The following is a 27,535-nucleotide window of genomic DNA, read 5'->3' as shown; positions in this document are numbered from 1 at the left end:
TTAAGCTACTTCATTTATTTATCCACTCATTATGTTCTGTTAAGATTTTAACAATCAACTGTATTTATCATTAACTAGTCATTATTTAAAAGAAAAAAAAAATTAATTTTTTTTCTTGATAAATTAATTCACCACACAGACTTTGAAGCTTGTACATAGGAATGTGGAGATGGAATTTTATAACGTAGGAAAAATGTCATACCTGACTAGGATTATTCGAACCTGGGACCCTAGAATGAAAGGCCGTGATGCTACACTCCGCCATAGAGATTGGAAATTCAAATCCAATTGTTCATATAAGCAAAAAAAAAAAAAAAAAAGACTTATTTGAGGGTAATTTGAAATATCATAATCATCTCATGAAAGATGTGTATCATAAACTGTAATTTATTCCTTGCACAGTTAATAAGTATATTTTATTAATTTGATCAGGAGCGCGCTCTTTTGACTTAGTTTTTAATACAACCTTATACCTCAAGTTAAGTCGAGTTCTTAACTTGAGGTATAGTAATTGTGTGCCAATTTTTCCAGGTCCTTCTGGAATGTCATATTAATCAATCAATCGCTCTGGAAGATTATATATATATATATATATATACTCTAGCATCCCCGTCGAAGCCCGCGCAATATGGTTATTTGCGTTTCCCGATGCGGTCAGGGGATGTTTAGTCGGTCAGAGGGCTCTACCCCCTGGACTTCTTTGTGTTCATTTAACTCATGCTTGTGAGAATAGTAATGAACCAATGATAAATAAAAATTAAAGCCTGTTCAATTTTTAAAAACTATCAGTGTATTATAATTTCTTCAGAGCAACATTTTGGTCAGGAAAGGACCCAAAAAGAATGCTAGTGTCAAATAATCGGTCTCCATCTTAAAAATAGTAGATATAGCTAATTACCCGTTTTTGTACGGGTAAAAAAGTATTTTACCCCAGTTCTTAGCGTTAACCGACAAGCCACTACCGATAAAATATTTTACCGAAAAAAAAAATTTCATTGTTATTTCATTTTAACCCTTTAAACTCGGAATTTCAAAAAATCCTTTCTAGTGTGTACTTCACCGTAAAAAAAACTTGTACAAAAATTTACACCCTTTTATTTTTCCTAGTTTTGCTGGGCGTTGATTATGAATCACTCGCAACATATTTTTTTATAAATATATATATATATATTTATATTTACTAGCCAGTCAGGACTCGCTTCGGTTGCCCGACTGTCTAGCCACGGAGCTCCGCCCCCTGGATCCTCGACGCGTTTGTATTCTCATGTTTGTGAGAATATTAAGTATTTTAAATATATTCATTAAAGAGAAAAAGATTAGTAATTCTATTTAATTACTAGGAAAAAAGTGGGTCTACGGCCTGCCGCGAAAATATTACATGATTTATGTATCATTATACATGATTTTGTTAAATGTTTTTGCCAATTGTAATTAAATAACGTTTATGAATTTAGCGTGCTAACAACAAAAAGAACCTTTACAACAAAAAGCTTCAAAATCCTGAACATTTTTAGCTATTTCTTGAGTTGTAATTTTTTAACACAGCTCTAACCCAATTACTTTCCTTTTTTATCTCCAAAGCACGAATATAATTTTAAATAAATCGTTCCTATCAAGAAGTTATAAATCGTTCGAACGAATGAATCGTTCGTGCGCTGCGCACAACTGCCCGACACATCATTTGGTCCGCTTTGCGCCAATAGCACCTAAAATAAAAATGTGGGCACATACATCAAACAAACAAACCCATGCAGCTTCCTTATTTATAGGAAAGATATTTCTGTTCTCATTGTGACAGAAATATAATGAAGTTAAAGGATTACTAATACATGTACATATTATATATATATATATATATATATATATATATATATATATATATATATCGTTCTTATCATGAGGCATGGTGCTTCCGCACTTTTATATTTTTTTTTTAAAATGTCGAAAGAATTTAACAAGAGAACTAATTTTAAACAGAACATAGTACTGTTTATAGTACAGAATACGATTTATTATAGATCTTTAAGTTCATTTTTGCCGCTAGATTGTAGCGTTCAACAACGGTTGCGCGCAGCCACCCGGTGCACCAGTGGTCCTCTTTGCGCCAATAGCAGCTTCCTTCCTTTTTCCTGTTTAGCCTCCGGGAATTACCGTCATGTATTACTTCAAAGGATGAATGAGGATGATATGTATGACTGTAAGTGAAGTTTAGTCTTGTACAGTTTCAAATCGACCATTTCTGAGATGTGAGGTTAATTGAAACCCAACCATCAAAGAACACCGGTATCCACGATCTAGTATTCAAATCCATATAAAAGTATTGCCTTTATTAGGACTTGAACGCTGGAACTCTCGACTTCCAAGTCAGTTAATTTGCGACGACGCGTTCATCATTAGACCAACAGCAGTTAACAATAAACAATTTTATTGGAGAGAGAGAGTTTTTATTGGAGAGATGTAAGATATATGTCTACTACTACTGGAGTGAGACATATGTATATCATAATATTATAACATTCGATTTCCATTCACAGGTAATGAAAATATTATTAATTAAAAAATATAATTAGTTCTAACTTAATAAAACAATCTGTCTCTTCATGAATGTTACGTATTTTATTTATGCAGTATCTATATTAGAAGAACTACGTAATTGTCTTAAAAAACATCATTATGAAGTTTATAAGAAAACTTAATTTTACCTGTTTTAAATACTTACCGTCAACACTAATTTATTTGATATCTATGAAGTCTTTATATATTTAGTAAGATAACGTTAATATCAATTAAGTCTATATTGTAAATTATGCTGTACAAATAAATACAATCATAATTTGTTTAAACACCATAAAAATTATTTTTAACATAACATCTAATTTCATAATTCATATAAGGTTACACATTTCATTAATAAAAAGCATATTTTCTTGAAGAGACGCTAATAAAGTTAAAAGGAATTGATAATCTATCAAAAAAGAACTTTTATCAAAATATATTATCAATAAGATATAATAATTTAATAAGAAGCAGAAAAACATTAAATCGCACTAAAATTACTTTTATATGTACAGATATATATTTTTGGACCTTCTTTGCCAACAGGCAAAATAAAATGCTAAAATTTTAAAATTATTTTGCCAATTATTAATTTCAATTTATTTTTAGTTCTCTCTATTTAAATTACTACTTCAATAAAACTGCTGTAAAAGTTATTAAACGTTTATTAGCCATTGAAATGGTTGACTGCTTATGTTTTTGGAAAATATATGGGTAAATAATATTTAATGACTATAATTATTTTTATTATCCTCATAATCATGTAGGAAATTAGATATAATAAAAAAATGTATGTGTGTGTATATATATATATATATATACGTGTGTGTGTTTGCGCGCGCGCTCCCTCCCTCTCTCTCTCTCGTTTTCTCTCACTCACTCTTTGGATAATTTTTTACGATATTAGCAACTATAATCTTATTTCGTTTCATGTTACCGTAGCCCCGATTAATCTTTTAGTTATTCTTGAAATTCGAAGGGTATGAATAAACCAAAAAAAAAAAAAATGTTATATACTCGTACCTAAACAATTTCTATTAAAACATTAAATATTAAAATATTAAAACGTTGATAGGTTACAAAATTAAATATCGATATTTTCGATATAATTATAATCTTTCAAGAGAACAATTTACATACATTTTTTTAAACAGATTTACAGAACAAGAGATAAATATTAAAAAAACACAACTGCGAAAAAAAGTTGCTGACAAACATTTCCCTTTATTACAGGATAATTATTAATTAATATAGGATAATATATAATAATTAGGATAAGAGCGTGCGGGTGACAATTTTGTATAAAGTAATTGTATATCGTATATTTTTTTCAAAGTTTTGAAATTTATTTAAACGCATATATATATATATATATATATATATATATATATAGCCTATGACACTCCCGGTATCGTAAGGATTCCAACGGGGTGTCATACATCTAAATAGGTTCAGCCGTTGAGATGCTTCATACATAGATACACCCTAAATGCATTATATTCCTTTTTTGACAGTCGTATAAAAAGTTCTTGTTAGAAATTTTATAAGTATCAAAATAAAATTATGAAAGATTCTTTGTAATAAAAAGCTTCAATAATATGGTTCTTTATTCTGCTACACTTTTTTTTTTTCAATAAAGTAGAAAACTTTTCCCCCAATTTGTCTTTAGAATGTTTTTATTCTTTCTTTTTCTTCTTCTTTCGATTAGACTTTTAAATCTCTTTGCATTTCGTTTCTTCATCTTCTTTCCGTTGTTTCTAGTACTTTTTCACTTTTTCCAAGAATCCTTGATTTTACTCTTCTGCAAATTTTCTGAAGTTGTTCTTTGGTTTTCCTTTTCATCTAGTTTGAAATCCTCAATTGTTTTTTGAAACTCTATTCTATCTGTTATTATTTTTTCCAATTTTTATTTACTTTTTCTAGGCATTGGTTTACTTCCCGGTGCCATCCTATTTATGTTTTTCTGTCTTTGTAAAAGTTAAATAATTGTTTCATAGGTCTATTGTCACTCATTCTATAAATAAGAAACAAAAACTCATTCTTCTATTCCGTATTTCCGTTTCTACTTCTTTTATTTCTTGTTAAATTTCATTGTTAAATTTTAGCTTATAACCTTTCTCTATTCTTTTGGTTCCAAAAGTTTTCTTTAAGATTATTCTTTATTCCTTTAAAAGATTTCTTATATTAAACTTTCCTAAACACTCGCTTGCATGTAAGGTTTTTGGACAAATTACTGCTTTTAGTGTTGTAGTTTAGCTTTATAGCTTAAGAATTTCTTATTATAAACATCTGCAGTCTTTTTAAATGTTTCCATTTTAGGAATCTTATATTTTATTTCTTATTTTATGAGTACAGTTGATGTTATTGTCTTACCAAGATATTTAAATTTTCCTGTTTGTTTTCAATATGTTATGTTTCTTTAAAACTTATTTTTAAATATGTATTTTTTGTCCCTTTTTAAAGATTATTTCTTCTACACTCTTCTCAATAGTTATAAATTCTGTTTTTTCATAGAACAAAATTTCTAAATCTATTTTTTTTATTCTTTCATTAAAAAAAACAACATAATCTTTTCTGGCGATAGTATAATTTTATTTTTACCATGAATTTAATATCCTTTATAGAAGCTTACAAAGAGTACGTGGGAATATGGATATGGAAATCTGTATCGAATGGAAAATTTCAAACTCGACCGGGATTCGAACCCGGGACCTGAAATAAAAGGCCGAGACACTACCACTCCGCCACGAAGTTCTGCAGAGTGATATTTCATTAACCTATATTTTTATTTTGTTACTATATTATTATTATAATTTTTGTGATATGAATGGGTAATAAAGCTATAAGCAAAATAAAAGTATTTTGTTACGCTGTTATTATTTATATAATGCCATTTTTTTATACCTTTACTTTTCTTAAAATGATCCACTGTCTTTGAGAGAACATGAAAATTCTCTACACCTTACTACTAAAGAAATCGTAATAACGTGATAAGGTTATTGATACCGTACCAAATGTATATACTTATCTGCTTATTAATGATCAAAAATTTAAGCTATTTTGGAGAATCGAAATAGATTTTAACTCCTTTTTATTAAAATAGACCGTCTTTTTTAGCTTTGTTATCTAGTTTTTTGAGATAAAAAATTAATAGTGCACACTGTGCACTATTATGTAATGTGGTTAACTTATATAGACGTTTACTAATATTATTAATCAGGACTAGAATTCAGTGTCAACGACATTATCTCATATAATAATTCAGCTGCTTTAATGATTAGTATCGATAAAAAATTAAGATATTCCTATAATTATTTTTACCCGTGGAATTTATTTTAAAAAATAAATTAAAAAAAATAATTTATTTCCATGTAATAATTTCTTTGGAGATATAACTAAATTCTCTTTCTTATGTAGTTATTATTATTATTATTACTATTATTATTATTATACTAATCTATTTCATACTTCTGCGGTGTATAATATTCAGTGTTGTAATGAATGTGTATTAAGATGCAAATTTTCTCATCTGTTTCTAATATATAACTCCTGAAGCAATTATTCGTCTGAGATAAGGATATAGAAGTAACAAAGTGTTAACGAACTAAGAACAAAAGTTACTACTTGCATTTCAGTACTTTGGATGAGTAGCTGCATTATAATATATTCCTCTGAGGTGCAATCTCGAAAGTTGCAGTTTCTGAGAAATGCAACTATTAAGTGGAACGTTAAAATTTTAAAGTTTATATTCAACTTAAGTTTGAGAAGTCATCTTTTTTGCTTTAAATCAATTTAACTTGTAGTAAGTTAAGTTTAAAGTTTGTTGTTCTCTACTAGATTTATATTATACAACACGTTTTCTATTCCCAAGTTTGAAAATGTTGCAAATTATTGATTTTTTTGTAAACAAACTTTCGTAAAGATTTAAAAAAAAATAAAATAATAAAAACCGTGTACCCTATAAAATAAGAGTAATTTTTTTCAAAGCTAAGGTTAATTTATTAGAAGTAATTACATCGTAAGTGTTAAGACCATTTTCAAATTGACACATTTTATTATTGTTTTTTCAATTAAGTTTTCTTTCCTCAAGAAAAATGGAATTGTATGTTGTGCTAAAGTGAAAAACGTTTTGTTAGATTGGTATCATAAATTAAACTTGAAATATTAAGAAAGAAAATCTAGGCTATATATGTATCTGTGGTTTGATTTTTCGTTTTGGTTTTGATTGGAAAATATGATCAGAAGGGTATTGTATCGCATCTAGTTGAATTCATAGAAGAATACGACCTAAATTTCTGTCACAGTTGTTCTTCAGGTTTGGCAAAAATAAATAATTGTTATAACATAAAATTTTTTTTTATTTACCCTATAATAATTATAGATATCCTTAAAATTAAATTGAAAAACAAGAAAACATTAAATTATCAAATCTATTTTATCAGTAATTATGAAAAAATTCTACTAATAAATGACGATAAGACCCCAGTAGCCTTTTGAAACTGAAAATTTATAAAAACTTTTTTCGGAAATTTTTCATAATTATTAGGCTTTCTTTTAAATTCTGTTTTTGGAAGGGCTTTTCTATTTGACTGGAGTAAGAATTATACTATTGCTATTTTCCTTGTAATTAATTTTTATTTTATCTAGCTCAATACACAGAGAATAAATTATTAACCCGGGGAGGAGGCCATCTGACTTGTGGTGGTTTATACTCGTATATCCTTCAGTATCAACTTCTGATTGCATCTAATTTGTTTCAAATTCCCACATAATTTTTATTTTTTATTTTTTATTTTCGTGATGTATACGTTGCAATCTGTTCATATAGTAAACAAATAATTCTGAATAAAAATGTAAAACATTTTTAATTTTTTAGAGTTGAAATTTATTTTTTTTTGAGTTTTCTTATAGTTACAGTTTATTTCAATAAGTGTTTAGTATCCGCTCTGTCTTTATATGTAATAATAAAACTTAATAATGTAATATATAAGATTAGCAAAGGAAATATCTTGATTTGAAAATTCATATGAAACCTTTATCAGTTACGAATTTCAATAATCTTCTGGTCCTATAAAGCAACTTGTCTTGATTGACTGATTCGTCAACGTCCAGCAAAAACTACGGAAGTTAAAATGATGAAAATTTGTATGCAAGTTCTTCTTACGATGTAAGTGCACACTAAAGAGGAATTTTTTTTTCTCAGTTTAAAGTGTTGAAATGGAGCAACAATGAAATTTACTATTTTTATTTGATTTCTCGGTATAAAAAAAAAAAATCAAGTTGATTTTTCGTATGTTTATTTAATTTTCATGTAAATATTTAAAAACCACCAATTTATAATTTTTTCGAAATTCGACCTTGAAAAGAATGAAGAAAAATATAAAAAAATTTGAACAATGATTGAAACTTTTCTCCATTTCTGACTATACTAAACGATATACTCACTAGATTGGAGCTTACAAAGATTCTTCAGATAAATAAATATCTAAAAACAATTTTCGAGTATTTTTTAATTTCAGTTTTTTTAAGGGGTGCGACGGTGTACAGCACTGTACGGCGCGGCGGCTCAACAAACACTGTATGTGTTACTGGCCTCTGTTATTGCATGTGCGACGCGACTGCTACACCTTCCTACATTTTTATGCGTACTTCGTACGAGCAACCAGTGATACACAATATTTTTATAATGGAGGCAGACTGTTTAGAAACCTAAATTCATAGATCACTGAAAGTTTCGGTCCTGTTCTGACCAAACTGTTGCTCTGAAGAAATCACAAAAATTACAAAATTACTGATAGGTTTTATAAATTGAACAGGTTTTAATATTTATTTATCATGATTATTCTCACAAGTGTGAGTTTAATAAACACAGCTGGGTCCACGGGCCAGAGCCCTTTGGCTAAACTGGAAGGGCGAGCGAAGCGAGCCATGACTAAGTAAATATTCCCTGACCGCGACGGGAAACGCAAGTAACCGTAGTAGCTGCGAACGAGGTGCTAGAAAAGCATCAAAATTAATTAATTAATTTATTGCACAAAATTTCACATAATATTTAAATGTTAATGGAAAATTAGTACCTGATACAATTACACCCATTATAGGGTGGGGATGATGCGTGTCTTTTTCGTTCTCTTTCTCATTTCATGTACTACACACAGCTGTTGGCGACTGAAGTCCGGGAAATAATTCTAGTATGTTGTACTGCTACTGTAGTTTATAAGGAAATCCTGAAATAAAAATATTTCAAACAGCACTTTTCAGTGCTACATTCCAAATCGGCTCTTATGAGGGCTGTATGTATTTAAGTGTTGGGCAACAATTCGTAGTTTATTGTATGTTTCTTGTATATTTTTAATAAATATTTTTTTGTGTCGTTTTATCAGGATTTAATGAAAATCTTAATGTCATTATTGATTAAATAATTTTATTTATAAATAAATAAATAAGTTGGCCATTAAAAAAAAATTGCGAGTGAAGCCGCGACGGGGGAACGCTAGTCTAATTATAAAATAATACAAATTACCTGTTTTTATGATTAAGGTCTCTACGGACAGAGTAAATAAATATGTAAATAATATTCTTGTATATATTAGCACGTACAGAATTTTATAGTGCACTGCTGTCACAAATTCTTCCGTCTATGTTAAAATACTATAGTTAATTAAACATTTTTACAAATAAATTCAGAATTCAAACATCGGTTTCTTTTAACAGTTTGTGGAGTTTTTATATTTATTTACTTGGGTTTTTAATTTTTTAGGAGGAAGAGTATTTTTAATTTTTTATTATATTTTTATTAATTTTTTATAGATGTACGTATATCTTTTAAATCTCTAATTTATCACTTCTATTTATTGCAACCTTGAACTTGTTGCCCGAGTATAAGTAGACAGTGTCAAATCAGGTCTGGTCGGAAAGTTTCGATTGAACCCAGATCGGCCTGCCTTTTTAAGATTAACAGTCACGGTCGAGGCGACCTTCACTTTTCTTCGGGCATTTCTACAAGTACCGCTTTTTGTTCCTCTCTCACCTGCCAGTCACCTGTTTAAAACAGTTTTTCAAATAGGATCTGTTTGGAGCAATGCCCCCTTTTGAATTTTTATCGCCGATAAAATTCCAGTCTCTAATAATTGGATATTTTACTTCTATAAAAAGAAAAATATCGTTTCATTCTTATCCAGTATAATATTTTATGTGTTATTCAACCGTTTAATATCAAATATAGGGTCCATTTTTAAGTAGAAACTTGTAACGGCTACTTAATAAGTGCGTAATCAGGAATTTAAAAAAAAAATCATGCAGCTTTCATAAAATACATATAATTAATTTTTTTTTTTTTTTAATTACATTAGTCACATTAAAATAAAACCTGTAAGTAAGCTGTAATTTAAGTTTTTTCTATTTCACAACATTTGGAGGTGAAAAAAATCCCTTTCGGCACGCCGGAAGGCGGAGGTAGATTTCACCACCGGTGCTAAGTAGGGGATAAAAAACATTTCCACCTTAAAGGTAAGAAAAATTTCAAATTTACTCAATAGTACAATGGTTGCATGTAAAAGAAGTTTCACGTGTTTAGCATACGACAAGCCCCATATTCTTACCATTCCAGAAACATTTTGGTCATCCCTTGCCATAAGGGTTAGTCATATCAAAAATTGTTGCAAATAAAAGTTTTAGGTAATGTTTAGAGGGCTAATGAACACTTAAAACCGATTCGATATTGTGCCTATTAAGGGAGGTATGATCATTTTTTGTCTTCAAAACCACATTTTCCACCCTCTGGGCCAAGGGTTGATGAAATCAAAAATCCTTACTTTGATATGTTTTATGCTGTTATCCAAAGAATAGTAAGAACTTTAAACGAATTTGATATTTTAATAAGAAAACTATAGCGATATTTTGTTTTTTAAAAAATTCCTTCTATTTCCACCCTCATGATCCGATTTTGCCCATTAATGAACTCGACCGAGGTATTTTGGGTCGTTATATCTTATGTATCAATTTGAAAGTGATTGGTTCAAAATTACGACAGTTATCGTGTCCAAAAGAAAGTGAAACATGCATATATATACATTAAATGTACATATAAACTTCTGAACTGACGGTGGTTTTGGGTCTGAGGGATGTGAAACTTGACTGATGTGAAACTAACTTGACTGATTAGGTGAAAACCTATTATTATCTCCTCAAAGGCGTTAATGGCTTTCTTTTCTGTCTAGCTTCAGGCACGTCTTCAGTTCCCACGAAAGGTTCAGATTCTTACTGTGTTTTGGAGACGAAGATCGTATTTCTTATTCGTCAACAATATTTAATTTTGTATACATGAAGAAAGCGTTTAATTAATGAATGATAGTGTTGGACGAAACCGTCAGCACTCCAGGCAGAGCCCCTGATTTTCGTTTGCAAAATTTAATTTAATATGGAAATTTAAATGTTTATTTCATTTATCTCTTTTTGTATTCTTAATTGGAAAAAACAAGGAATTTATGAAAGAATTAAAACTAATTTATTCTTCCAGAATGTAATAAATTCTTTTTTAGTAAAAATCATGTTTTTTAATACTTATTCAATTTACTGACCTAAATATATTCATTAAACTTTGTAAAATTGTTATTGAAAGAGTGTATATAGGAAAAACTACCGCCGAGAAGAGTTTAAATAAAAATTATTATTAAAAATATTCGTATTTTTGTTTTTTTTCTATTTTATCAATTTTATTTGTATGTAGAAATACAAACAATACCATTTATTTTTATTGTGAGTGCGCATGTGCATGTGTATTTTAAGGAAGAAATGTTGAATTTTTTTTAGAGTACCCATGTTTTTCGTTAACGTGGGAAACGTGCTCACTGACCGGAACTTGTTTTTCTCGTAGTTGAATTCAGTTGTTTTTTTACGATGCTTATTTGATTTGTAACCCTTTAAATTGTTTTATGTTTCTAACGAGTATTAAAATATTATTAATAAATTTAAAAATATAATTTCTTTTGTATGGTTTTACTTTAATTAATAACTTTCTATAAATGATCAGTAATTAAATATGTTTTTATCGGATCTATAACAAATTTTTGTACCTTTATTATTTTTTTTTTTCAGAATATTAATTTTTGTTTTATAAATCAATTACTGCTGCTGAAGTAGTATAGTTAAAATTAATTCTAAAATATTATATGAACATTTTATCAATATATTTAACATGTAACCTTTTTTATATTGTTCTACCAGTACGATTTGCTCTAAATAGTCATATATCAACTTTATGCGGCAAGTATTAAGATTAAAAAGCATAAAGTGAAGAAAATACAGTCAAAAATATTATCTTTACATTATACTTTATTTAAAATTGCAAGTACAAAGAAAAAAAAAATGTCTTTTAAATTAATTCTAAATTAGTCTATTATATAATAGACCAATAACTCGCTGTAAGGATATTATATAACTCACAAATTTTTTTAAAATTAATAAAAATATATTGGAAATTAACTTTTTTTATCACCGACTGATCTTATTTGTCCATTTAGATATCCAAAGGAAGATATCCTAAGAGAGAGAGAAGATGAAACTATTTGGCAACTACAAAACTACTTAAAAAACTATTCAGGTTAGTAAAATGTTGATTACTTATTTTTTTTAAGTGAGAAAAAAGCAAAAATCAAGTATCATGCAAACAGTTTAAAATATATATAAAACATTAGTACTACTTAGTTTCACTCATTCCTGCAGTTTTCATAATGTAATTTATTTTATTTCTTATTGCAGGTACTTAGGTACTTATTTATTCCGTATAAGAACGGTTTAAAATTATTGTATTATTGTATCACTGGTTACATTTTTAATTTCTTAACGAATTTCACTTGCTCATAACAACCAACATTAAATATATGTTTAAACCAAAATAAACTGTAAACTGCAAGTTAAAAGTATCTAACGATTTATACACACAGCGTGCGCATACATACACACACACACACACACACACACACACACACACACACACACACACACACACACACACACACACACACACACACACACATATATATATATATATATATATATTATATAACTCTGGCACGGAGGAGATCTAGCTTTTCTGTCTTTCATCTTAAAGTTTCTAAATTCGAACCCCGGTCAGGGCTTTTTTAATACACTGCAAAATTCATCAGTTACAAAGAAACCATAAATCAGGCGAAATTCTGATACTCCTTAGAGGCTAAACTAATTGATACAGTCACGATGTAGATCTACATGATCATTAATCATAAAGCAAAAAAAAAAAAAAATTTTAATTTTATTAACTCAATAACATGTTTCGTTCAAACCTATCTGTGTAAAATTACGAATCAAATGCATTACCTTACAAATTTAGTTCATGAAGTGTTGTTTTACTTTTTATAAACATACAAAACATCCTATAAAATCTATAACTGAAAAGATTTGATTAAAATATAACTAGTTAAGAATTCTTACTGAATAATATTAGTTTATGATTAAATGATTTTACTTTCTTACATCATAGTTAGAGAGTTACACTGCGTGAAGAAAAGTGTGGTAATCAGTCAAAAAGTGGGGTATGGGTTTTTTCGCATTTTATGACCCACGGACTCCCCAAAAAATAATGCGGGGTATTGTTCGTACGTGTGTTGGCTTATTTGAAGCTTAATAATATTTGACTGGATAAATCGAAAAAACTTTTTTTTATTTATTGCATATTTTTATAGAAATTTTTTGTCTTCTAAGGGACAATATCCAAACAAAATACTTTACAGGTAATATTGAAGTGGGGGAGCTGATTAATATTTAAAGATACTGGTTTTTTTTCATTTTTCGAAACTTTTTTGGTTTAGTTAAACTTTTAATGGTATTAAAAGTTAAAGTAATAAACCTTTTAAAATAATATTGCAATAAAAGTTGGCCATAATTGAAAAAAAAAAATCTTAGGTAACTTTCTGTTGCTTGTAGATTTTTTAGTGGAATTTTGTTTAGTTTCTTGCATTTAACATATTAAACGTATAAAAATCAAAAAACGTTACTTGGAAGATGACTTTGGTGGTGGGGAGCAGAAAAAATATCGATTTTTTGAATTTAAAAATTGTTTTTTGTTTAATTAAACGTATAATGATAATTTTACAACAAAACTTCATCATTAATTATCCCTACACCAAAAAATAAATCTTAGGTAACTTTATCCATATGTAATTATTTTCCTGTTATATAAGAATAAATAATCTATGCTTGAAAATATTACAACTTTGTTGCCAGCTTTTTGAAGTAGAATTAAATAAGAATTGCCGATTTTAAAAGAGTGGAAAGTCCCATCTGAATTTCAATTAGCAACAGGGGTTTTAATTGCTGAAGTTTGTTTAGCTCTATGGTAAATATAAATATATGCAGCACATCCGCCTTACCAGATTAGGACGAATTTTTCTCCTGTAAACAGTACGCTTCCTAAATAAGCTTGCATGCTGTTTTTCAGTGCTTTTAGAAATTTTATGTGATCATTTACAAAAAAAAAAAAAAAGTAAAAGGAATGTTATCAGTAGTAAATTTCCGTTGTATTGTTTCTGGGGAAAGAATCTTGGACTCTTTGATCTTCTATTGACTTGTATCAAAAATTGCTTTTGTAAATCTTCAGAACCTTCCAAAATTTATATTCTTCTTTAACGTGTGTTCTATGTATAAAAACTATTAATACATTCACTTATTGGTACAGTTTTATTTTTGAGTTTTTACAATCTGAGTTTAATTTCTAGATTCCCAATTGCATTATTGTACTAGTTACTATTTTAGCTAAAAAAAGTATTTCTTTCTTATTGGGTTCTTTACCTTTTATTTCTTTGCATTTATGTAACGAAGGATTGCAACATAAGCAATTTTTCAAATAATATTAAATTTTAAAGTTTTTTCCGACAGGGAATATAAATCCATTTGGACCGCAAAAATCTATTAAATGATGCGAAATAATTAATCAAATTATTTATTTCTACACAGATCAATTTTAATCGTTTATATATTATGAAATATATTTGTGATGTATTTATAACTTTGGAATAAAGATAATAATAACAATAAAATAATATTAGGTAATATAACAAATGTATGGGTAAAAACTTCACACTAAAGAAAGTAACGTTATTGCATAAGACACTTATATATGCATTGGTTTACCGCTAATCAATCATTTATTCAGGAAGGTGAGCGTGGAACAATCTATATTCTCAGTGACAGGATTATTGCTTTGTGTTGAATAGTTAAAAGCTTTTTTTTTCTTTTTTTTATGAATGACTTGGTTCAGAGGTTATTTTTGGTGCTTACAGTATGAAGTAACTATTGTTTGTTGTAGAGTTTTTATCTGGTTGGCTCAATTATCATAATATATTTTTCATTTATGTAATAAAATAATAATAATAAAAATATTTTAACTCATAATCATACTTTAAATATTAATGTTAAAAATTATGTTCATTATGTTTATCTTGTAAAATGTACATATATAATACTTTATAAAATGTATAAATATCCCATGTATAAAAATCCCATATATATGTATTATGTTTAGGTTGTAAACAGTAAAATCGAAAAAAGGCGATAAGAAACTTTTTTTAAAATGAAATTACCGTTTTAGTTATGTAGTTATGTTAATATTTTAATAAGTTGAGACTTTAAAGCACTTTGCAATATTAATATTTAAATTTTTAAATATGTAACTTGAAGCCTAAATAAGCTATGTAAAAATATAAGCAGTATTAACCAGAGAACGTATTAATTTTCCTAAATAATTGTTCAGCCACGGACGTTCAGATAGCACTGATATTTTATATTCTATGCATCTTTGTAATTCCAAATCGTCATGACTTCGTCATGACTTCGGTTCTCGTATAGGAATGCTTAATTTATTGTTTCTATTTTTTTATTATCATATTCATTTATACCCACACTTAACCATTTATGAATTTTTCTTTATAGCAATTATATCGTAAATCTAACTTTGAAACACGTTTTGAACAGAAATTTCCGTATAATTTACATTTACGTGATTTAAATTGACATTCTTATAGTTACGAAAATTGGGATTAGTGATTAATAACGCTTTTATTGAATTTATTTTTTAAATTAATAAAGTTTTAATTAGTTAATTTTTTATATATTTATTTTAATAGACATACAAAATAGCTAAAGATAATAAAGGTGTTTTTTTCGTTTCGAAATAGACTAAAAGATATTAAAAGAGTATTCGAATTTATTGATAGAAATAAGCAACGATAACAAAAGCGTCATCTCACGGGCGTTACTTAGTAGCGAATGAGATTAGAATCTCCATGGGATAGCTGTAAAAACAGAAGATAACTTATTTTATAATAGATTGCATTGTTGAATTTCATTCCATGAACAAATACGTACAAAGTAATAAAATAAAATACCTTATCTCTTCGCTTCTAATATCTACATACCACTTAGATGAAGAGAATAAACATTTTATTGCAAGTTGTTATCGGGCTTTTTAAACCCAGACTTTCACGAAAAAATTCTGCGTTTATACCTCTTACACCTCCATTTCACATAATTTCAGTAGGAAGAGTCTACTTTAATGACGTTTAAGCCCTCTATGAAAGAAATCTTCTTTTCTTCTCCCCTCAATGAGCGAGCACTTGCTTCGATATCATCATTGACATCCTGTGGGGGGGGTCTCAAGTTCTAAATTTATATGGCGAATAATGTTACGTAAAAATATTGTTCTTAATATACATCTCATCAGAAATTTGTAATGCTGCAATCATTTTCAGCAACAAACATAACATTTTATGTGTTACACTTGAGGTAAGAAAGAAATTAAAAGAGGAATGATTTTGCGGTCGTGTTTTAGAAATTTTTTTCGTATATGCATTTGCTTAATCGTAGAAAATGAGACTGTAACAGAAGAGAATCAATATAACATAAAAATGGTTGAGACTGAAATTCCATGTTCATAGGAGTAGTGTTATTTTCGTTAAATATTTACTGAGTTATTATACCACAGATTTTCTGCTTGATTTTCATTTTATATATGGGAACTCGCAAATCAACTGGTTTTATGTTTTGTAAAAAGTGTAAAAGTGCATAAACATTGGTTTTTGATTATGCATGTAAAATGATCTTATAATCTATGGAATAAATTTTAGACCTTTTTTCATACCTAACATTATTCTAGAGAGCTGGAGTTAACCTCTCGTACCGTTTTATTAAAATGACACTTCAATTAATTAATTAATTAATTAGAGTACGAAGTATAATTTGCAAAATATTGCTATCTTAAAAAGTATTTAGTGTTACACACGTATTGTTCTAAAAACAACAAAATTCAGTAAGGGGTATAAAATTTATTTTTGTGCTTTATAACGATTAAAAGGCGTCCTTTTTTTATTACGTTTTCTTTATAGCAAGCAGAGGATTGTATATATACGCTTTTGATGGGAGTAAAATCCATTTTTAAAGTAATCCCTCGAGAGCCTCAAAAAATTCAACTTAATCCCTTCAATCTTTTATTCCACCGCTCTTCATCTCCTCTTCCGTCCATTTGGTTTCATTAATTGGGTTTTAATGAATCTCAGCGATAAGTTCCAATTTTAAATCCGTCATGGTTTATTTTCAACCCTCGCTCATCAGATTTTAATACCTTTTAAATTTGATTATTCTTATTGTCGGTATTTTTATTTCTTAATTCATTTATAATTTTAAAAGCCGTATATAGCCTTTAGCTCAATTAGAAATATTATACCCAACTAAGCTGTCAATCGCTTTCAACTAAAAAAAAATTAAACAAGTAACAAGTAGTCATTAGCATTCCCTTAAGTAATAAAAGAAGGGAAAAATTATAAAAATCCGTGTGATTTATACTTATTAGTCATTAAAGATGGTTATATTTAACGGTTACGTTTTCTTCATACAAGAAGAATCAAATGAATTTGTTTGCTTCGGTTATGCACAAAAAGGTAAAAATATAAAAAGACCCTTAAGGTAAAAATATTGTAGATTATTAAATCCTTTTGTTAATTGCAAGATCCTACATATTTGCATTTATTAAATGGGTCCTATGGGGAGGAGACAGCCGATGAGTCCTGGACAAATGTAACTTCTCTGAATTTTTAGACGCCTCAGAATGAATTAAAAAAAAATCTTTGCGCAGTTCAGCACACGAAGACTGATTTCTCGTTATTTTTTTTCCTTTTGCAAAAGTAACAGCTCATTTCAATGTAAAATTTTACCAAAAAAACTTTGATCCAAAAAGACATTTGGATCAAAGGAATTGCATTTTTAAACGTGTTCTTAAAACGCATTTTTAAAGATAACCGTCAAATATTGTAATCTTCTAATTTATTCCGCATAATTTGAGGATATATAGGCAATGTTAAAAGACTGACTCCCTTTGCTGGGCCCTTTTCTAAACCGTTTCCTGATTCCTGATGGTCCCATTCCTGGACCTGACAAAAAATATTTCACAATTATCATGGACCTATCGGCTTCTTTCTTACTAGTTTTTAATTCCGTAATTTCATCTCATTTAAAAAAAAATTGTGCATTTTTACGTCAAAAAAGCACTACCATACAAACTTTAACGATAAATAAATAAAACTAACAAAAAAATAAGTTATAACTGTGACACTGGATAAGCGCGTATGAAAAATACCCCACTTCGATCAACGTAACCTCAATTTTTTTTCGATTTTAAATTTTACGTAATTCAAGAAGGACTCAACGAATCTTCAAATTTTTATGTGCACTATTACAGCATATGTAAATTTCAGTGGAATTAAATTTATACTTAGGCGTATATATTCATGTACAAGGAAACCTGATTTTAAGTAATTGGTATTTTCGTACTCCTCATATTTCAAAACGTGAACCAAATTCACTTTCAACCCCAACCCCACCATGCGACCGAAAGTAATTCCGTACTTTTCTTTGAAAAATCCTTAAAAAAATTGTTTAATACTGTAACATTTCAATTCTCGTTTTAACTTTTGTATGGTACGGCACAGTGCCTGGAAAGAACAGGAGCTTGAACCTCACTTATATTTTAATAAACTGAAATTTTAATATAGACCGTCACAAAAGATAATTTTTGATAAACAATTTTCAAATATCAGAATATTACAATTTATGATTTTTGAGACGGGTCGAATGCCTTAGAAATAAGGCCTAGCACCTCTTTAAGTAACTTAACATCAATTCCTTCTTTTCTGAAAAGTAGAATGGGATTTGGAAAATAATGGTTGAAATGCTGAAATATATTAATTGACGATGACCAAGAATCCTGAAATGACTGAGGGATTATCAAACTGCAACATTGTTGACAGGTTCCCAGGATTAAAATATCATATAATTTCAATTTGTGTTAACTTAAAAGTGCAACAAGAACTAGAGACGGTGTCAGGCCAAAAGTCTTCGACCTCATCACAAATTTTATTTATCTCGAATTATAAAACTCGTTTTTTCTTAAAGATATCCATCAAATATTGTATTCTTCTAATTTGCTCCGGTTAAGTTGAGTATATACAGGCAATGTTAAAAAAATCTACCGGGTTGGTCTAGTGATGAACGCGTCTCCCCAAATCAGCTGATTTGGAAGTCGAGAGTTCCAGTGTTCAAGTCCGAGTAAAGGCAGTTACTTTTATACGGATTTGAATACTAGATCATGGATACCGCTGTTCTTTGGTGGTTGGGTTTCAATTAACCACACGTCAGGAATGATCAACCTGAGACTTTACAAGACTACATTTCATTTACACTCATACATATCATCCTCATTCATCCTCTGAAGTAACACCTGAAGGATAATTCCCGGAGGCTAAACAGGAAAAAGAAAGGCAAGCAATGATTTCAGACTGATTGATGATCCCTTTCCTCAACCCCACAAAAATATTTCAGAATTAATAAGGACTTATGATTATTGGCTTCTTTCTAACTAACTTTTAATCCCATAATTTGATTCCATTTGGGAAATAAATACTTCATCACAGAAATGGATAAGGAAGGATTCATTTTATTCCATTTCATTATGAAATAAATATGAATTTGATTAGACAAATATGAATAATATGAAAAAAATATATAACTTCAAATTTGGTAATTAAATCAGTAATGAAGTTAAAAGATAAAAATTATTTTTTTTTGCCAAAACTGAAAATAATTAACAAAAAAAAATATTGTTATGAATACATTGTAATAGATACTTGAGAAACAAAATTGAGATGGGGCAGCAAAAAAAAAATGGTCAGCTAAATTTTAACATAGGAAAACATAATTTAGCAAAAATCGAAAATTTCTTAATTTACATCACAGTATAAAGTTATGAAGGTGTAAGGAAGACTTCAAAAACAGAGTTGTACAAGTAAGGAAAGGTTTTATGCAAAAGAAAAGAGGAATTTTAAGAGAGGTTAAAAGAAGAAATATTAGTGAAAGTCTTGTAATTTTGTAACTTCTACTTTATGTCATCTAGGATTAAGCCTTTGTTAAATTAAAAAAATTTTATTAAATTTTTTGATGCTTGTTTGACGAGGGGAAACATAATGGCAACACATACTAACGAAAAAAAATTATTCGTAGTCTTGGAAACTTTCATAAGTACATTGTTAATTGCAAATTGTGATGTAAAATAATATAATTGAATTACCTTCTACACAAGTAATTTTCTTTCTTAAGAGGACTTCTTTGCAAACTTTTCAACTTCTGAAACTGGAACTGTATAACTGAGGTCGATGTCCATTAAAACAGGCACTAACGGAGTACAGTGCAGTATTCATCATGGTGCACATAGGATTATTCAGATCTTATGTAGCCTACTAAATGTACATCATAACACACACACCGTATGTCTAAATGTGTATGTATTTGTGTGTATGAGATCAGAGAGAGAGAGAGAGAGAGAGAGAGAGAGAGATAGTGAGACCGTGAACGTGTGATTTGTTGCCACTGCGATATACACATATACGTTGGTGTTGGGGTTATCTGGTTTAGTAGAAGGGGACAACCATGTATTAAGTCGGAACACTACCCCTTTCCATACATACATCACTTTATATGCATATATATTGCCAATGCATATGAAACATCGGTTTTAATTTAAGTTTAGAGTGAACGCCATTCACTGCTATAGGGACGATTACGTTATTCGATGTTGGACTACTATCTGTAACCTTATTGTAGAGTTTATAGACTATCCCTTTTTATACTCTATAATCAACTTCATTTTTTCTATGTAATTGTTCGAACCTTTTTTATCCCTCGTTTTTGTATGCGCTCTTTTTTCCTCATGTTTTTATAAAAAAAAAATTTATTCCGAAAATTAAATTTTCATTCGTCAAAGTAAACATAATTTTAAAACAAATAAGTATCTTTTTAAATGTACATAAAGTCATTAGATGAGTATTGTTTGCATTTTTATAATCATGCATATACCTGTGTGTGTGTTTTTTTTTTTTGCTCATACGTTTTTATATTTTTTTATTTTTGGAATAAGTTATTTATTATTAGTATTGTTTACCGTTATTATCCGTGCCCATTGTATGACATATATATATATATATATATATATATATTTCTTCTTTCCTCACTGAGCAAGCACTTGCTTCGATATAATCATTGACATACTGGTTCTCAAGTTTTAAAACTATATAGCGAATAATGTTGCTTAAGAACCCTGTTCTTAATTTATATCTCATCAGAAATTTGTAATGCTACAATCATTTACAGCAACAGACATAACATTTTATTTGTAACACTCGAGGTAAGAAAAAAACTTATAAGAGGAATGATTTTACGGATCGTGTTTAAGAAATCTTTTTACATATATCGCTTAATCATTAAAAATGAGACAGCATGTAAATATAACACAACAGAAGAGAATCAATATAACATAAAGATGGGTGAGACTGAAATTCAATGAAAATATGACAAGACAGATATTTTTCATAAGAGTAGTGTTATTTTCGTTAAATTTTTTTTAAATTTATTTAACCCTGTCTCCCGGAACCAGACCCTAATTAAGTATGAACGCGGTTCCGGGAATTTTTTCGCCTTTAGCCGCCAGATGAGGAAAACGCCAGGCCCGGCTATGCCGTTCCCAGCCGCCATCACCCAGCAACTGGGGCTCGGTCCTCTGTCCCCACCCGTGCAATCACGGGAAAACGGCAGCTCTGTATAGAACCGTCCCTCACCACCTCGCTTCCCGATATTTCATTTGAAGTATTTCCGACACAAAACCCGTCACAGTGTCGAAGTCCTCGGACTGCGTAACATCGTTCCAACGATGGTCTCTACTTCGAGATGCTCAATTACGGCAGCACAATCGCGGCGTTCCTTGGACCACCGCGGGCACTGGAATATCATGTGCTCCGGCCTGTCTAATTCCCGACACTAGCGGAAGAAAGGGTCTTCACCTCTTCTTCGTTCACACAGATTTGAACGAAAGACCCCATGACCGGTCAGGAATTTTGTCAACCATAATTGAGAATTGAATGGAGGAATGTTCTAAGTTAGAACCCAATTCTATACATCTCTCTGTGTAAATAAATATTTAATCATCCAATATGAATTTTTACATTGAATAATTTTATAAAGCATGAAAAGTTGTGTCATATGAATGTGTATATAGATGGTTGTAGGTATATAACATTATATATACATTTCGTAAATAAATAAAATTAGTAAAGTAAACTAATCAAATAACGTTTATGCGTTTCAGAAAACTATATATATATATATAGTTGTATGTTCGCCATAAAAAGTATAAAATTTACCTATTCTGGAAATAAAACCATTTCTTAAATTTTTTCCTGGCTTATCAGATTTTATTGGTTCTATGCTGTGTAATGCTGAAACAGTTTTACTGTTGCCATTTGTATGCTAATAGAGATAACAATACGGTTTATATAATTACATGATTTATCTCTCTAACCTCCCAACGTCCCCTCACAACTATCTATATCCATCCTTTCAGTATCTCGACATTCATTAGTTAAATGTGCTTTGATAAAGTAATCAAATAACCAAGTAAAATAATCCTTTACTTTCCGAAATTGCGTAGAAGTAATTTGTTTTGAATACATAAAAAAACTACAATAATATTAATTCTTAAAAACTTTTAATTCTTAAAAGTTTTGGAACCCAGTATTTAAGTTAGGGAAACTGATTATCTAAAGTTTTCTCATACGTCGTGACTAAGGTCACACTCGTTATCTAAGATAATCAAAAAATTTATAAATTGATGTAAATGATGAAAATATTAAGGAACCTTTCTTTGGAAGGGTCGGTTTTATTAATTTATCCATATATCAGACTTCTTTTCCTAAAAATTACAAAATAGTTATGACTAGCTGGAAATTTCAACTGATTATTATAGCCCAACATCAGTAAAAAAATCTAAAATGATGTAATTTGTATTAAAATGTTATCTATTATTCAATACACAATTTTTCAGTTTCGATTTTACATAAAAATGGAGAAACGTTTTTAATTTATATTTTCTGTATATTTTGCCATCGTCTGTTTGTTTATATGTCTATCCAATTAAAAAAAAAAAAAAAAAAAAAAAAAATTAATTACAGATAACATTTTTACCTAAAAAATATGTTGGGAATCCCACTCCTTTTGACAAAAAATGTGTGTACAAGTTTTTAAATACACGAGTACTATCATAAAATTCATTTTATAAAAAAAATGAAAAAAATTTAAAATAGTTGAATTTTCAGCACCTTTTGAAGGATATATTTTTAAATTACGATGAAGAGCTCCGATCTTTTTTTGACAGAACTTTTTATCTGCTTTTTTGTACTTTTTGAAAAATATGTTTTGATAAAAGAAATTTAATGATTAAAAAAAGATTAGAAATAGACTTCAGCCTATTCACTGGTAAATTGATTTTTTTCTTTTACCTTGTACAAAGTAAAGTATTATGATCTCGAAAAATTTCGATTTTCAGTTTTCAACGTGAATATCCATTTTGACCATCCTGAATCCATTTTGACTAGTTTCGGAGTGACATCTGTATGTATGTACGTACGTACGTATGTATCTTTTATAACTCAAAAACGATTAGCTGTAGGATGTTGAAATTTTGGTTTTAGGATTGTTATAACATCTAGTTGTGCACTTCTCCTTTTGATTGCAATCGATTTGACCAAAAGTGTCTATTAAAGCCCAAAATCAGAAACATTTGGATTTTGGACTTTTTTTTAACTGCAGTAAAATAAATAAGTGGTATTTATTTACACTGCTTCCAGAGTTATAGCCAAATGAAATTTTAATTAATGATATATTTGAATCTTACAAGGGGAAGGCACATCGGTTCCAATCTGACTTCATCTCCATTTTTTTAACTTTTTTTTATTTATATATGTATTGATTTATTAATCATTATTAACCTTTGATTGTAAAATATGTTTTACAATAGATAATAATTCAATAATAACAATAAAAAAAATATGAAAGTTATTATGAAATAAAATTTTATGTACTTTTAAAATATATATATATATATGTAATTTACATGTAGTAAATGTACAAAAAAGTCTGTGGTGTCCACATCAGGCTTTTTTGTTATATTTTCATTACAACATTTCTTTATTTGGATAAGCGATAAGTACGTAAAGTACATAAATAAAATTACGTACTTTAAGTACGTATGTAAAATTCTAAATAATTTTAATAAGAATTTTTTTATATTTAAAAACGATAAATTAAGAGTCCTTACAAAAGCAGTTTTTTGAATTTAATTGTTGAGAATGTATTTTAGTAAAAAATTTCAAGGGATGAGAATTCAAAACATTTTCGCTACATTAGTTATCGGAATTTTGGTAGAGAACTTCCTTCTTGGAAATAAAATTAATGTTTGGAACTTCATGTATTCAAATGATTAAGTCTATTTCTTATAGAAATTATAAACATGAGCTAAGTTAAAAGTGAGAAAATAACTTAACTATAAGGAATAAAGCACAGATTAAAATAACAACATGCAATATAACAAACACTTATTTAGATCTAAATTTAATTAGATTATTAGGATATTAATACATAAATTATTAGGATATACATTTAATTAACAAATTATGAATTTCGTTGTTTTATTTATTGAATCAGAGGTAAAATAATGGGATTAAGAGGTAGAAAACAGTGTTCCAACTTACTAGTAGTATCTTGAAAATATTTTATGAAAAAAACATTCATATAGCCATTTTCCATTTTAATAGAGTTTTAGCAAAAGAAAGAATAACAGTACAAGCAGACTGATCAGAACAAAATAAATGCATTTTATACAATAAGTTTTAAATCAGTATTTTTTTTTAACTGTTGATTGTATATATTTTTTCCTATTTAATAGCAATGTTCTTTGGTACTATCCACGTTTTTTTTTAATCTTAATTTGCTTTGCCACTACGCCAAACGAAAATTTAAGGGTAACTAATATATTCTCGCACACTGATAAAACAAAAACTCAAATATAATTTAATTACTTGTACAAACATAATGCTTCCTTTTTCTAATAAAATTAGTATTTATTATCTGTTCTTTCCATCTACGATCAGACATAATGTTTCATTAAAATTACTATCATGTTATGTAGAAGTAGTTCGTATTAGACGTCGTTATATAACAAATGATACTAATAAAATGTCGTTTAAACTCTGTTAGGTTGCAAGTTTAAATCAGGAGGTCTTCAGTTTTCGTGTTGTAATTTGTAGTAGTAGTATGCAGACACCGAGGAGCTGATCTCGCCTGACGGGCCTGCTCGGTGGTACATGACTGATTAGCGATTCAGTATGTAGCCAATTTAGTCGTGGCTCCATCAATCAGAGCTCATTCTTGGCTGAATGGACAGCACCGGTCACGTTCGAAATGTGTACAAAAAGCAAAACTGAGATAAAACGAGAGAATTACATTCGAGGGTGTATGATAGATAAAGAAAGAACGAAAGGGTTAGCGAGCATGATGTTGAGCTTACGAAGGCCAGCTAGCGAACGAGTTGTATCCTAACCTTCCGTCGGACTGAGCATGCGATGTGGCGTGTTTTATGCATTATAACTCATCATCCCAACGGGATATGATCTCTGTATTTAAAACCATTATCGCTAAATACTTAACCTACCTGCTCGCCTTCTTAACAGCAATAATTATTAGAATTATTGACTAAACGATTAAGTCACCTCGAAGATATCGGTGTATCAGTTTAAACGACTTAATTTTTAAGTCGAAATTGTAGTTTTATTGGGCTATTTGAAATAAATTAGTGTAAATACACACGTAAAAATGTTTATGAACACAACTCGAGCAAAACGTGAACTAAAGAGCAAACAAATCATAATAAAATAAAGAAAGATTCCTTAATAAATGATTACCTATGAACAAATATACATTGCCTAATAATAATTATACATTTTTAGGCCCTGAAAGGCAATCCTCTATGCGTTACTTTACGTAGTATTGCGTATTATAATATTCGTCTAAAATCTTTTTCTTTGATTAGAGATTGAAAAATTGAATAATTGTTTTTTATTTTTATTTTTTTTTTGCCGCAGTGATTAGTATTCAATCGGTTCCAATTTGTCGGAACAGTAAGTAAATTTCAATACTAAAATAAATGACATGTCCAGAAGGGTTTTCATTGAAATTTCTCAAAGAACATTGAAATTTCATGTTTCTCAAAGTTTTTCATTGATATGTATACATAAATATATAATAAACATAAATATGTACATACAAAGATTAGTTCATACAAAGATGTGCGTACAAAAAAACATTGATAAAGTTCAGAACATAAACAGCAAAATAGACACTGAAAAATACCCCTTTCAAACATACAAAGATTAACTAATCAAGAAAGAAAAAAGTGAAATAATCAGTAAGTGGTGAAATGAAATGAATTTTGACGATCCCCTACGGTAGCTGATTGAACTCAAATTTTGGAGAACATATATTTTTTTTATTGAGAATATTTGTTTATAAAAAAAAAACTAATTTTATTAGAGGATGATATAACTTACCAAAAATATAGTTTTGAGCTTTACTGATGTGTGATCCAATACTTCAAGTTGATATTAATGAGAAAAATATAAAATAATGCAATAAAAGAGAAAATATACTAAATCAATCTGACTGAAATGAATTAAAGTGATTTTATAATAGGCGGTGGTAATACCATGTCAATAACAAATTGTTATTATTACATTAAACGACATTACATTATGAATTTATGCATACTCGTCGACAAGAGTACCCTCACACATGTTTTGTTACATTATAACGTTAACGTAAGTGGTACAAAGTCTATAAGTAAAACTTTTACAACTTTAGATATGAATTTTAAAAAGAGTTGTTTCTAAAAACGAAGATATTTAATATTGTTTTCACATTTAATTTGAAATACAACTAAAGTTTGTCTCAGGAAACCGTGCAGGACCCCCAAAAAAAACAGTATGAAGATTCTGATTTAATTGAATTTATCGCAATTTATGCGACAAAACACTTCTTAGTATAAAAATAACTTGTAATACAAAAATTAGAAAATTGTAATAAAATTATATATTTAGCTCAAAAATAAGAAATTTAAGAAAGTCTGTTACCGCTATTTTAAAATATCTATCATCAAGTAAAACATAAAAGCATATTTTTTTACCTCAATGTATTTTTTCACTACGAGAGATAAGCTGCTGTCTCTTGAACTACTCTCATCATTTCCCAAATTTATCACAATATCATCAGTAATATTATCACACGCTCTATCCACTTCCCATGCTTTTTTTCTTCTTTAATTACATGTTCTTTTACTATACATTTCGCAATATGTATCATATCTTTTGCTAACGCCTGTTGCACTGAACTGAACAGTGATGTGAAGGATTACAGATGATGTTATCTTTTTATTAAACATCAGTAAAACAGGCTCAACGAAATTTTTAATTACTTATCATGACATACCATGGCGCCAGAGAAGTGATAGCTTACAGTT

General features: G+C 28.8%; 1 protein-coding gene and 1 long non-coding RNA gene across 2 annotated transcripts in view; both read left to right on the top strand.

The window, feature by feature from the left end:
• Positions 1-12,126, top strand: part of LOC142321054 (uncharacterized) — a 131,616-nt gene extending 119,490 nt beyond the window's left edge. The window contains exon 3 of the long non-coding RNA XR_012755560.1: positions 12,078-12,126. This is a non-coding gene — a long non-coding RNA (uncharacterized LOC142321054). The remainder of the gene's footprint in view (positions 1-12,077) is intronic.
• LOC142321053 (uncharacterized) overlaps positions 12,122-27,535 on the top strand; it is a 660,534-nt gene continuing 645,120 nt past the window's right edge. The window contains exon 1 of the mRNA XM_075359059.1: positions 12,122-12,157. The gene's annotated coding sequence lies outside the window, so the exon portion shown is untranslated. The remainder of the gene's footprint in view (positions 12,158-27,535) is intronic.

Source organism: Lycorma delicatula, chromosome 3 (genome assembly GCF_047948215.1).
Source record: "Lycorma delicatula isolate Av1 chromosome 3, ASM4794821v1, whole genome shotgun sequence".
Classification (NCBI taxonomy): domain Eukaryota; kingdom Metazoa; phylum Arthropoda; class Insecta; order Hemiptera; family Fulgoridae; genus Lycorma; species Lycorma delicatula.
This window is presented reverse-complemented; position numbering and strand designations above follow the sequence as displayed.